Genomic DNA, 11,732 nt, shown 5'->3' with positions numbered 1-11,732 from the left:
TATAAATTCAGTGCCATAATAAAAAGGATCTAAATCTTTACTGAATAATTCATTTTCATGCATAGGGAAGAAATAATGACCTATATTACATTCCATCTATCATTTAGCAGGTTGTGGAGATTGATCGGCCGGTGGGTTTCGAGGTCCCCAGTGAGGAACAGGGCCCTGCCTGCTGCCCAGCTGTATCTTCACCTGACAAACATTATTTAGATAAAATTCCAGGGGGTGATATGCTGGGGAGCCACCAGGAAGTCAAAGATCATTTAAAATGCAGAATATGTCATTGCAAACAATTGGTCTTCTTGGTGCATCTCTGCCTTGGGCGTTACCTCAGTGCCTGCAGCACCCACAGAGCCACACCAGGAGCGGGGTTGTGCCAGCCCTGCCTCAGAGGAGACACAGCACAGGGGATGGAAGAGATGTCTTTGGGGTCTGTGGTGTCAGGGCTGTCTAGGCGCCGTCCACATCTCCAAAAAGCTGGGCAAAGACTTCCTGTGTGTCCCTGGGATTCACAACAGAGGACAGGCTTTTAAGTGCACAGCACTCAGCAGCTTTGGTTGTGATATTTGTAGACAAAATTTCAGCAGAGTGCAGACTTAGTGCATTGGATATTTTTGATTTAATTTTAGGTTGCCCATCCATTAGCGTCACCTGTGTTTCCTCGTGGTGAGCTCTACACCTCCTCCCATGTTGCCAACCCCTCTGTTTCCATCTGCTCCATCACCTGAAAGGAAACCACCAAACCCAACACCCATGAGCGCTGCCCAGCCCTGGGGCTCTCAGCAGCCCAGGGCCAGGCAGGAAAACAAACAAAAACCACTGAGTCTGGCTGCGCAGGAGGGAGTGACTTTAAAACACAGCAGCCAGTCCCTAAACAGGAATAGGCTATCCCAGAACCAGTAATTTTAGGGAAGCAGTACTGGTTCACACCTGGTGCGAATGTGGCTCCATATTTTGGGTAGACTCTGGAGTTTTTCCCTGTCAAGTTCCAGATCTGCATCAAATTATTTCAGCATTTGCTAATGAAGACATTACACTGACCTTATTAAAAACATCATGATTTTCATCTTAACTGAGAAAACAGTGTTTTTTTCCAACTGTTTCAAAAGAAGAATAAAACCCAAATATTATCAGGCCCATCTTTCATATGATAAGGGAGGAGGGGGAAGCTCTGCAAGGAAAGATTTCAAAGCCTGCTTTGTTTTCGTCAGCTTTGAAATCAACAGACAGCCCTGAGAATTTTGTTTTTCAGAACCGCAGTGTTTAATTCTATTTACTACTTCCAGGCAATTCTATATATACACACAGCGAAAAACCCAAGCAGCTCACTTTAAACAAATCCTCCTGCTTTTTTCAGATGTGTCATTCCTCCTGCGGGTAGGATTGCAGGATACAGATCAATTAAATTAAAGCCAAAAACAAAGCAGGGAGGAGAGGAAGGGGGAGAGGAGGGTTTGTGCTGTCCCTGGGCAGCTCTCCCTGCTGGATCTGGCGGGGGTCACTGTCCTGTGGGCACCTTGGCTTCACCTGAACGAGGGGATTTGCCAACGACTTCCCCAGCTCTGTTGTCTGATAGAGCAGCTGGAAATCCAGCCTCTTGCTCCTGTGCTTGGACATATCCAAGCACCCCAAGTTACCCCTTGTGCTGCCTCTCACCCTGGGGTGGACGGAGTTTTGCCAGAAATCCGATTTCCTTCCCTCTCCTGAAACCAGGCTGTCTACCTTATTTCTCTCCCTGATTAATTTTTACCAAAGGCCTTTAAGAGCCTCTGATAAACTGCTCCCAAAGTCCAAACTAATATTATTAACTATGAATCTTCTCCTATAAATAATTCCCAGAAATAGATCAATGCTACCACTGAGTCAATGGATTCATTGGAATCATTTCTTCCTGTTACTCTTGGATTTTTTTCTCCCTGTCGCCACTAATCAATTATGATGATAAAACTACCCTGGAACACCCCCAAAATAAAGATAAACAGTGTGTATTATCAGAGGCTGGGGCTGTGTGCGGTGTTGAAGATCCGTTACCTTCTCTGAGCCACATTTGTTTTCCTCTACAGACAGTTAAGGGGAAAAAAAAGGAGGCCCAGTAAATGAATGGTCTGGTGTAACACAGCATTAATTCCCTGACCTTCCGCATTGAGTGACTAAGAATCTCAATCTCAATTATTCCTTTCATGACGGAATCTAAAATAGACACAGCAAGTCCTCACATTCTTGCTCAAAAGCAGGAGAGGTGGAATGAGACGAGTCAGCCCAATCACACTGAAACCACATCCATTATCAGTTCCATGTCATTCAAAAAAATCGACTGCGGGAGAAAGCAAGAGCATCCAAGGAGAATTATTGCAAAACATGTGCTGGCAGGATCTGGATAAATACAGACACTCATTTATATATGCACATGCATTTAAAATTCACAAGTGTGGAGCTGAATCAGGGGTAGGAAAAACAAGTCACTCCCCAGAGGATACCATCGCTCTAAATTAACAACAGGCAGATCAGAATTAATGAAAACACCCTGAGAGGCTGTTAAACCAAGCTCCCGCTCTGTAGATTGTGGGGGTCCCTCCCATTTTGAAGTTTGGGCATTCCTGCACCTCTGATATGATGGAAATGGCAAACCTATCATTCCCTGTCTGACTTTAGAGTTAACTACTTTGTTTGATCCTCTCCCGTTAATCAAATGATTCTTATTGCTGATACAGCAGATTCCATGACCATTAAGATCACATCAAAGGACACACGAGCAAGAAAGTTTCCACGAGGCTTTAGACTGTCTCAGCACAGGTCTTCCATGGGTACAAAATCCTCACAGTCACACCACCACGTATATTGGCTAAAGATCACCCCTTCATCCGTGGATCTTTGAAGGTATTTTCTTGCAGCTGGAAAACAAGGACAAAACCAGACCCAGCTGTGGGCCACTGTTCGTGCCAGGGGCTGTTGTCCAGCCATGCCTGGCCCTGTGCAGGCAGGAGCTCACTCCCTGCACGCGGGGCTGTCACCCTGGGCCTACCTTCAATGGAATTCCCTGGCTTTCCGTGTAATTCACTGATTCTCCAGCAGCAGATGTGGCTCGAGCTCCCGAGTTCGCCTTTCCGGCCAGGGCCTGGCACAGCACGTGGCAAGGCTGCAGCGAGCCGGGAGACAAGGAGTCCCACACAGCCTCTGGCCACAACCTAAATTCCAGCATTGTACGGCAGGAAGAAATGTGCCTGGGAAATGTAGCTGTAACTACATTAAAGCACCATAATTCAATTCCAACCACATCATTACGGAGGTGCAGATCAGATAAGCACGGAGAGCGAGGGAGCCGGGCTGTGCCGGGCGCGTTTGGAGCTGGGAGAGCATCATGCCTCCTCCTCCGGGGCTGTCTCACACGTTTAAACTGCAAACCCACCTCTCCGGGCGGCGTGCTGCACTCCCTCCCTCTGCTCCCAGCCAGTGTCACCCCTGCAGCCCGAAGGGCACAGCCTGCATCCTCCCCTGGCAGGGTATGGTGATCCACATGGGCCCTTGCCCCATCCAAGAGGTGCTGCTGGAGAGCAGGGGGAGCTCTGCAGCCCCTGGCTGAGCTGCTGCTCTCACACCCCTCCAGTCCCCAGCCTTCCCCGCACTGCCCAGGGATCTCCAGCCTCCCCACAGAGGGATGGGGGTGAGGAGGAGCTGCTGGGGCCGCCTCCCCTGGAGTCACCCATCCAACATCAGCCACACTCAGGGCATCAGCGCCTGGCCAAAATCACACCTGACCACTACGTCTGGCCATGGACTGGAAACCATTCTTTGAATTACTACCTCCTACCAGGGAAAGTGCTTTCCCCATATTTAAGAGTCCTCAGCTTTAAGCACCCTCTCCCACTAGATTTAAAGCACTGATATACTGACTTGTCAAGGCCCTGGATTCCTGGTCTGACTTTTGGGCAGCCATGAGATTAACTCTTCTGTTCCAAATCATTTTAAGCAGAGGTTAATGCTGAACTTGTGGTTCTGCCTTTGCTGAATCAGGACTTTGCCAACTTCCTGCTTTATTTATTTGGCTTTCTGTGATTGCTGAGCCGGGATGGCAAGGATCCTACCTTGAACCTCCCCTGGGACCTCTTGTGATGAAAAGCAAAGCCTGCAAACACTGTGGAGTCTCTGCTGCATTAGGAGAGGAGTTTCATGAAGATTCATGTCTTTCATATTGTTCTATGAAATTAAAGAGCAGAGGAAAATGACTTTCGAGGAAGTGAAGATGTACTGCAGCAATTTAGTTATAAACATAATTAAGCAACTGGCCCTGACATACCCGTCCTTTCTTGGCCGAAATCCAGCTGGAGTTTCCATTGATGTCAAGATCAAGCTATGCAAATAATTAGAACAAGCTTTGTCAGGAGAGCAAGATCCAAGAGATTTTGGGTGACAAGGTCTGTAACAATGTTCCCCTTGCTCCTTCTCAGCTGGATCCAGATCTTTAGGCCCTTCATTTCCCTTCCAGGCTCATCCACCTGCTTAATGCTCACACTGAGAACTGTATGAAAACCTGTGCGAGGCCCAGCTGACAGCCCAGCAGAAGCAGCTTCCAGGCTCCAGACACTGAAGGAAGAAAGGCTGGGATCCCACATGGAGCACTGCGTTGTAATGAAGTCACTCTGCCACTTCAGACTTACCCAAGTGACGTTGATGGGTTAATTTTGCTCGCAAGTCTCTCAGCTGGGTCAGGCACCATCTCCCTCCCCTCTGCCTCGATGCCAGATTGGGCACCACGTGTTGTCCTGGATGTGGCTCCCAGCCAGGTCAGACTGGCACCGGTGCCTGCTCCGTGGCACTGCCACAGCCCTGAGGTGACATCCCTGCTCCACCTGGGGCCTTTGTGTTCCCGAGGGATGAGGGAGTGGTGCACAGCCTGGAGATGGGGCGAGCAGGACCAAACATTTAACTGCCTGAAATAAGAACTGGGCACTCAACACTTGCTTGTCACAACTTGCTTACAGACGGGCACAATCACAAACGTGCAATTTCTAAGTGTAAATACACTTACAGACTGGTTATAGTGAAGCAAAAGCAAACTGCTCTTAAGCTGAGCTGAGAGCCCTGGGCTTTGGCAGCAATATTTAGAGCTTTCCCGAGTCCCTGGGTGTGGTTTTCTAAAATTGCTGGGTTTTTAGTTTTTGTTTAAAGTAAATGTATAGTCTTTGAAGCCCCAAGGAAAGAACTCGAAAAATGTGACCTTTAGAGCTTTGATACGGGTGACAAATAAAAAGAATCCAAAGAACAATCCCCTTAAAAATATACATGGCTATCATTTAGCAAGCAGAGAAGGGAAACAAGGATGATGCGTTTTGCTTTGAGGCCAGGATTGACAGCAGCTTCTTAGATTATCCTTAAAACATTGGTGGGGTAACACAGTAGCAGCAAACTCCTGCATGCACCACTGCTTGCCCAGTTTTGCAGGAGCAGGCGCTGAGCTGGGGCTGTCTGGGCTGAGCCAGCAGCCGTGCCCAGCCCACGGTCCAGCAGCGCTCCAGGAGGTGACATTTGCCTCGCTGGCACCTGGGAGCACTTCAGCTTCACCTGTGCAAATGAAACTCCCTGCACCATCGGGGACCCACGCCGGAGGCCTCGGGAGCTATTCTTCCTGCTCTTTCATACTAGGGTGCCCTTTCAAGGGAAGGAAAACCTTGGGGAAATTGAACAATACATAGCTGGAGTGGCAGAGGCCCCTGGACGTGTTCCTCCTGGCTGAGCCATTTTGGATTGATGCAGCACTAAAGCTCTGTGGCTCTCATGGGGTATTACTGTGCTGCACCATCAGAGCAGCACTGCTCCAGTGAGGATGGAGTGTGTAACTTTACTTACACTGCACGTAACTTTTTGCAGTCATTCCCCCTCCCCTCTTTGCTTACCTCCTTGTGTGGCTGCAGTTCACCAAAGATGGGACTCTCTGGTCTGAATCACCCCAGGGACAGTGTTTTGCTGTTCTGTACCAACAACAACAACAAAATAAAATTCAAACCAACACAAACTTTGCTGAGAAAGTAATAAGAAGGCAAACTCAATTACTGTTTCATCTGGCATTATTGTTGCTTTGCTGCTCTTTGTCAGGGACTTCTTCCAAGCAAAATTGGAGAGATTATCTTGTCTAGATGTTATGAAGTAGCTAATCCCTTCCACAAGTGGAGGAGAGCCAAACGCTTCTTGTTGGGCAAGTGGAAGTGTAAATATGGTGACAAAGTGCTGCCACTGCTTCCTGGCTCCAGGGGCTGCCTTTTCCCAGGGCTTTGCTCACTCCACATCTGCACAAGGCACCAGGAATTCCCCAGGGTCTCCCAAAAGATTTCCTCTTCCCTGTCCCCAAAGCTGCCTGGAGCAGGTGTATTTGGCACATGTCTCCTCTACTGTTGTGGGGAGCAAGAGGGAAAAGGTATTTTTAGAAGAGGGAAAGGCCACTGTTTAATGTCACAGGGCTGGTGAGCTCCTCCCAGCTCATCCCAGCCCCAGCTCTTCCCAGTGCCTGCCCCAGGGACCCCCCTGTGGCTCCTGCTCCCTGCACAGCTCCTTGAGCAGAGCTGAGCATGAGGATGCTCCTGCCTTCCTCCAGCCACCCTGCAGCAAGGCCTGGAGAAGGGACCTCAGAAAGCAACAGCAGAAGAGAATTACCCACCTGTCACGTGTTCACTGGATTTTATGTGGCACACAGAGAACTCGCCAGGGCCATTAACTCAGTGTGTTCATGTAGGAAGGGCCATTTCCTGGTCACCTCAAGGTAAGCAGGGTGAGGTTGCCTCCAACAGAAATTCTTAAATTCTCCAATATTTACTCACACTGTACATTAACCCAGAGCAACACGTTAATGGGAACAGCCCTGACACAACAAACACCTCTGGGCTCTGTGTGAGGTCTCTGTCACAGCCCTGGGAACACGAAAATCATCATCCCTTGTGGAGCAGCACCTCTGGGATGAATCCTGGCGTCCTCCCTCCTCCATAACCACAACAGAGACACGATACCCCACCTGCCCATGGCCCCCCGCCCCCCAAAATCCAGCAGCTCAGGTAAAGGATATTTGCAAAGCTGGAGAAACGCTCGGCTGGAAACACGGAGCAGCCCCAGCCTGGGTGGGTGTGTCTGTGTACATCCAGCCAGGGGGATATTTAATGATAATTGCTTCTTTTCAGCAGCAAGCAATGTGCCTGGTACAACCCAAAATGATTTTGCTATTTTGACGTTGGGAAATCTGCAAGTCAAAGGTGAGGGAACGACTGCGCAGAGCAGCCAATATTAAAAATCACAATCTGGCAGCGGCGGCGCGGGCTGGCAGAGCTGGATTGCCAATCATTTTTATACCTCGGCGCTTTAAATAGCAATAATGTGTTGAATGTGAAATTGCCTGTGCTGATGGGGGCTGCTGCACGTTATTAAAATCCAGGCATTGGGACACACGTTACACATTTGTGATTCTTTAGAGACATTGTTGGGGGAAAAATACAAACTCTGGGAGAAATTTGAGGGAGGGGGGCCCAGGAGGTAAAGGGTGAGGGAGAGGCAGACAATCAGGTCTCTGGAAGATCACCAGGCAAAAGGCAACAGGGAGAACACTTTAGCTCTTCTGGATATGGACAGGAAACAGCCAATTATTTCAGAGTTGTTGGAGCATTAAGTGATGCAGATTATTCCCTCTAACATTTATTCCCAATGCAATTCCCACTCCTTTGCTCTGATTTGGCCCATTCCAGATCCATGATTGGCCCAACACCTGAGCCTCCATGTTGGAGCCAAACTGCTGCTCTGCCTTCCTGTGCACCTCTCCCTGTAGAGGTGCAAAAGCCCAGGGGAAGGTGTCCTGGCCTTGTCCCCAGGAACAGGAATTGGTGATGCTCCGACATCTCCGCCTGGGTGAGGATACAGAGCTGAATCCTCACCAAACCTTCTGCTTCCCATCTCCATGGGAGCATTTCTCCTCCCCAATCAGGGAGTCATTATCCACTCCAACTGCCACATCCCTCCTTTTGGATGACTAGAACCCTTAATCCATGATTTCGCAGCCCTACTTAGGTACAAGCACCCACATGCAATGCAGATCTGTATAAAACTCAGCTCTGCATAAACATACCCCTGCAAGAGGAAAAGCTGTGATACAAACATGATGTTATTTCCATCTATCTATGAAGTCATTATGTGATTGTTTATCTCCACCAGCTCCCTACCTGCTCCCCACTCCTCTGTCACACCTTCCAGGAGCCAAACTTCTGCAAAACCCTGCAAGAATAGGATATTATTAGCTCAGATGTACACAGACCATGGGTTGAAGGTGACTAAAATAACAAAAATCCATTATTTTCAGGATTAATTTTGCTGCAGTCTCATGGAGTGCCCTGTGCCAGGCTGGGGTCCTGCCACACAGGCAGGTGGGACAGAGAGGAAGGTGAAGAATTGGGATGCGTACTTTTCAGACAGAGAATAAAGCAGAGATTTAAGGTCCTGTCATATTCCAGCATTTTATTAGTCATTTTGCAGCAGCTATAGGACTGATTTTTTAATTAATAGTTTTTAAGAGAATAGGTATATGAGTAAAGTCCTAGTAATAAAAGGTGTCAGAACAGAATAAAACCTGAAGTATCTCTTTTCATCACTCTCATGGACCCCATGCTCTTTCAACAAGGTCACAGAAAATCAGCAGCTGAGCCTGTATTTCTCCAGTCCCTTCACTGCCCCAGCACAGCTCCTCACACACTCCAACTTTGCTTACTTTGTCATTAGCAACCAGCAGTGACACCACCCTGAGTGGCAACATCATCCATCCATCCATCCATTCATCCATCCATCATCCATCCATCCCAAGGCACATCGCTGCTCAGGAGCCGCAGCACTGATGGGCCTCAGACCCTGGCAGCCCAAGGGTACAACACAATCAAAATAAAGAGCCTGAGGAAACTTTAAAATGTGCAGTGAGGAAAGGAAGGGCTCCAGGCAGGAGCTGGGGACGCCCTGTGCTCAGAGGGAAGGCAGCCCAGCAGTGGGGGGCCCGCGCCGCGTTCCCAGCGGCCGCGGCGCAGAGGCGACAGCGAGATATTGATTTGATAAGCAGATGAGCTGGAATTCCAAATGCATTGGAGATGCTGATAGGAAAAAAAGAGGTAGATGGAGAGACAGGGGAATGCAAGAGAAACAGCTGTGTACACTGAGATGTCATGGAAAATAGAAGGGCATCGAGATCCACGAAATTCTCCAAAGAAATAGGGAAGTGGAGACAGCAGATGTTTCTGTGGCAAGACAATGATGGAACCATAATTACAGCGAGATGCAGTGTCCTGCATAGCCCCAGCAACACGGAAACAAAACAAACCCCAACCAGACATGTTTGATTGGCAAGTGGAAAAGGCTACAAAAAAGTAATAAGCATTTAGCCCTTCCATTACAGAGGAGTCAGGCAAGGGGAAGAACGAGGGCACCTCTTCACTGCAGAGCCAGAACGCTGCCCGAGAGGTCAAGCTGCTGACAAAACCCCCTGGATTTGTATGGGTCTCACACATGGGACAGCTGGGGGCTCACAAGTGCTTTTTTCCCCCCGTTTTCAATAAAGAGGGGCCCAGCACACTCAGCCTGGGGCTGGGGTGCTCAGCAGATGCAGGGGCAAGCACTTCCTCCCCATTCCTGGGCAAACCCACCCTGGGTATTGCCAAGGTGTGGGGTCACACATTGTGCAAGGGCAAAACCCAGGCAGAGCCTGACAGGCTGTGGCACCTCTGGGGGCTTGTGCCATCTCAGCTGCCACTGGCAAGTGTCCTGAGGTCCAGAGGAGAATGAGCGTTGTCTGAATCCAGGGTCAGGGCTCGCCTGGAAGCTCAGCTGTCCCTGCAAACAGCCAGCCCTGGATGTGACAGTTCTGCCAGGAGCAGCAGCAGTGTTGGGACACCCAGGGAGCCAGAGCTCCTCAGCCAGGGGACCTCTCTGCATCCCCAGCACACACCGTGATCATCTCAACAGGAACATTTGTCTCTGACTCATTCACACCTCTCTGGCTGCTGCCTCTGTAACAATCATGCTGAACTTTGCTTTTCACTTTCTACACTTGCAAATCCATTTTCAGTGTGAGAGCGACAAGCTCACTTAATTTTGGCTGGGGGGACAAAATGATCTTATTTGAGAAAAAAAAATAATCTCGTTTCTGTGTTCTGAGGGAAAGGCATGCCACAATCACAAGACGCATCCAAGCAAATGAGGGGTCTGTCTCTGTGAGTGAAAAGTAACACTCTCCCTTTATCATCTCACATCCAGACACTGTGTAAGGACAAACCTGCACAAGCAGAGATACAATCGGGACCTGCGAGCAGGGAGGAACATCCCGGGCATGTAAATGGAGGTCCTGTGGACGCAGCGCACAGCCGAGATGATCCATCTCCCGTCAAGGAGCGCAGCCGGCGGCAGCGGCGCCGGGCCGGTGCTCGGCTGCCATCTGCTGCTCCGGCTCGCCGCCTCCTCCGCGGCAGCCCGAGCCCGCTGCTCCCCGGACAGGCGTGCAGGGCACAGGGCAGACACGAAAAACGCAAACCAACTTTTCCCCACTACTCACTTTAACCTCTTCACGTGTGGTGTCCTGTCCCCAGCCAGGCTGGGCACCTGCAGCAGTTCACTCTGCCGTCCCTCCTTCCGTCCTGTGTGTAACACCGGTTTGTGCCACAGAAAAACAGCTCTGGCACTGTCCCATAGCAGAATTAGAGCTGCAGGCTTGACAAGGCAGCCAGACATTTCTTCCTGCTCTGACAAAACAACTTTTGCGGTGATGAGCAAAGGTCTCCCTCAGGGCCGGGTTCCCCGGAATCCCTGCTGAGCATCCCCCTGCCCTAGGGACAGGAAAGCTGGGGGAGAACAGGATGGGGGGCTGGAGCAGCTGGGTGCCCCAGCAGCCACACTGGGAGAGCGTGGCACAGCCAGGGAACGTCCTTGCAGCAGGCAGAGCTCAGGGGGATGTGACAGAAGCAGGAGATGCTCATGCTGCCACTCATGGCTGCCAACAAGAACGGTACTCGAGGGCCAGAGAAGTGCTTCAGGTGCACTTGGAGAGCAACAGACAACACACAGCAGAGAAACCCCGACCCACGGATTACTGCGAGAGTGCTGCTATCCAGAAATGAGGGCACCTCACTTGAAACAGCATGAAATGTCTCTTCAGTGCTCTTGAATCCAAACTGCAGAGTCAGGGCACAAAAAAAGAGTAACATCCCCCAGGCAACATGCAGGGCTTTGAAGCTGGGACATGAAGTGCACAAACCAGAGTCCCTCTGATCCCTCTCCCAGGGGAAGGTTAAAACCTTGGTGTAGTGACAGCACAACTCCCGTTGCCTTCTCCTGCTTTCCACGAGGATTGAGAACATTGTAAGAAACATCCAAACCTGCTTTCAGACACCAAAACCCAGGGCAACAGCTTTACAGCCTTGATTCAGCAGAAGGAGGAAAGCTCCCAGCACGTGTGCACTCAGCAAAGGCTCTGCAGGGCTACAGAGGGTGCAGGGCTCAGGGTCTGTGGGGAAGTCAGCATCCCCTGGTCCAGCCCATGGAGCAAAGCTCAGCAGCTTCAGCCTGAGGCAGGACAGGAGAGGAGGCTGGAAACTCGGGGGCAGTGTGGCCAAGCCACAGCAGGGCCATTACTCACCTTCCTGGGCACTGGGATGACGGATGAGCCAGGGAGGCTTTTGGGCAATTTAGAAAAGAAACAGGAAGCACTTTTCCCACTCACACGTAATTAA

The 11,732-nt window shown here is 50.1% G+C and overlaps 1 long non-coding RNA gene across 1 annotated transcript; it reads right to left on the bottom strand.

The window, feature by feature from the left end:
- Window positions 1-4,073: 4,073 nt before the first annotated feature.
- On the bottom strand, window positions 4,074-4,770 carry LOC146765757 (uncharacterized). Its single transcript, XR_014949522.1, has 3 exons — window positions 4,656-4,770; window positions 4,295-4,348; window positions 4,074-4,194 (listed from the first exon to the last, which is right to left on the bottom strand). It is a non-coding gene; the product is annotated as an uncharacterized LOC146765757 (long non-coding RNA).
- Window positions 4,771-11,732: the final 6,962 nt, after the last annotated feature.

The sequence above is a fragment of the Lonchura striata genome, chromosome 19 (assembly GCF_050655825.1).
Source record: "Lonchura striata isolate lonStrDom1 chromosome 19, ASM5065582v1, whole genome shotgun sequence".
In the NCBI taxonomy this organism is placed as follows: Eukaryota; Metazoa; Chordata; class Aves; order Passeriformes; family Estrildidae; genus Lonchura; species Lonchura striata.
The sequence above is the reverse complement of the archived record's forward strand: the minus strand, read 5'-3'. Positions and strand labels throughout refer to the sequence as shown.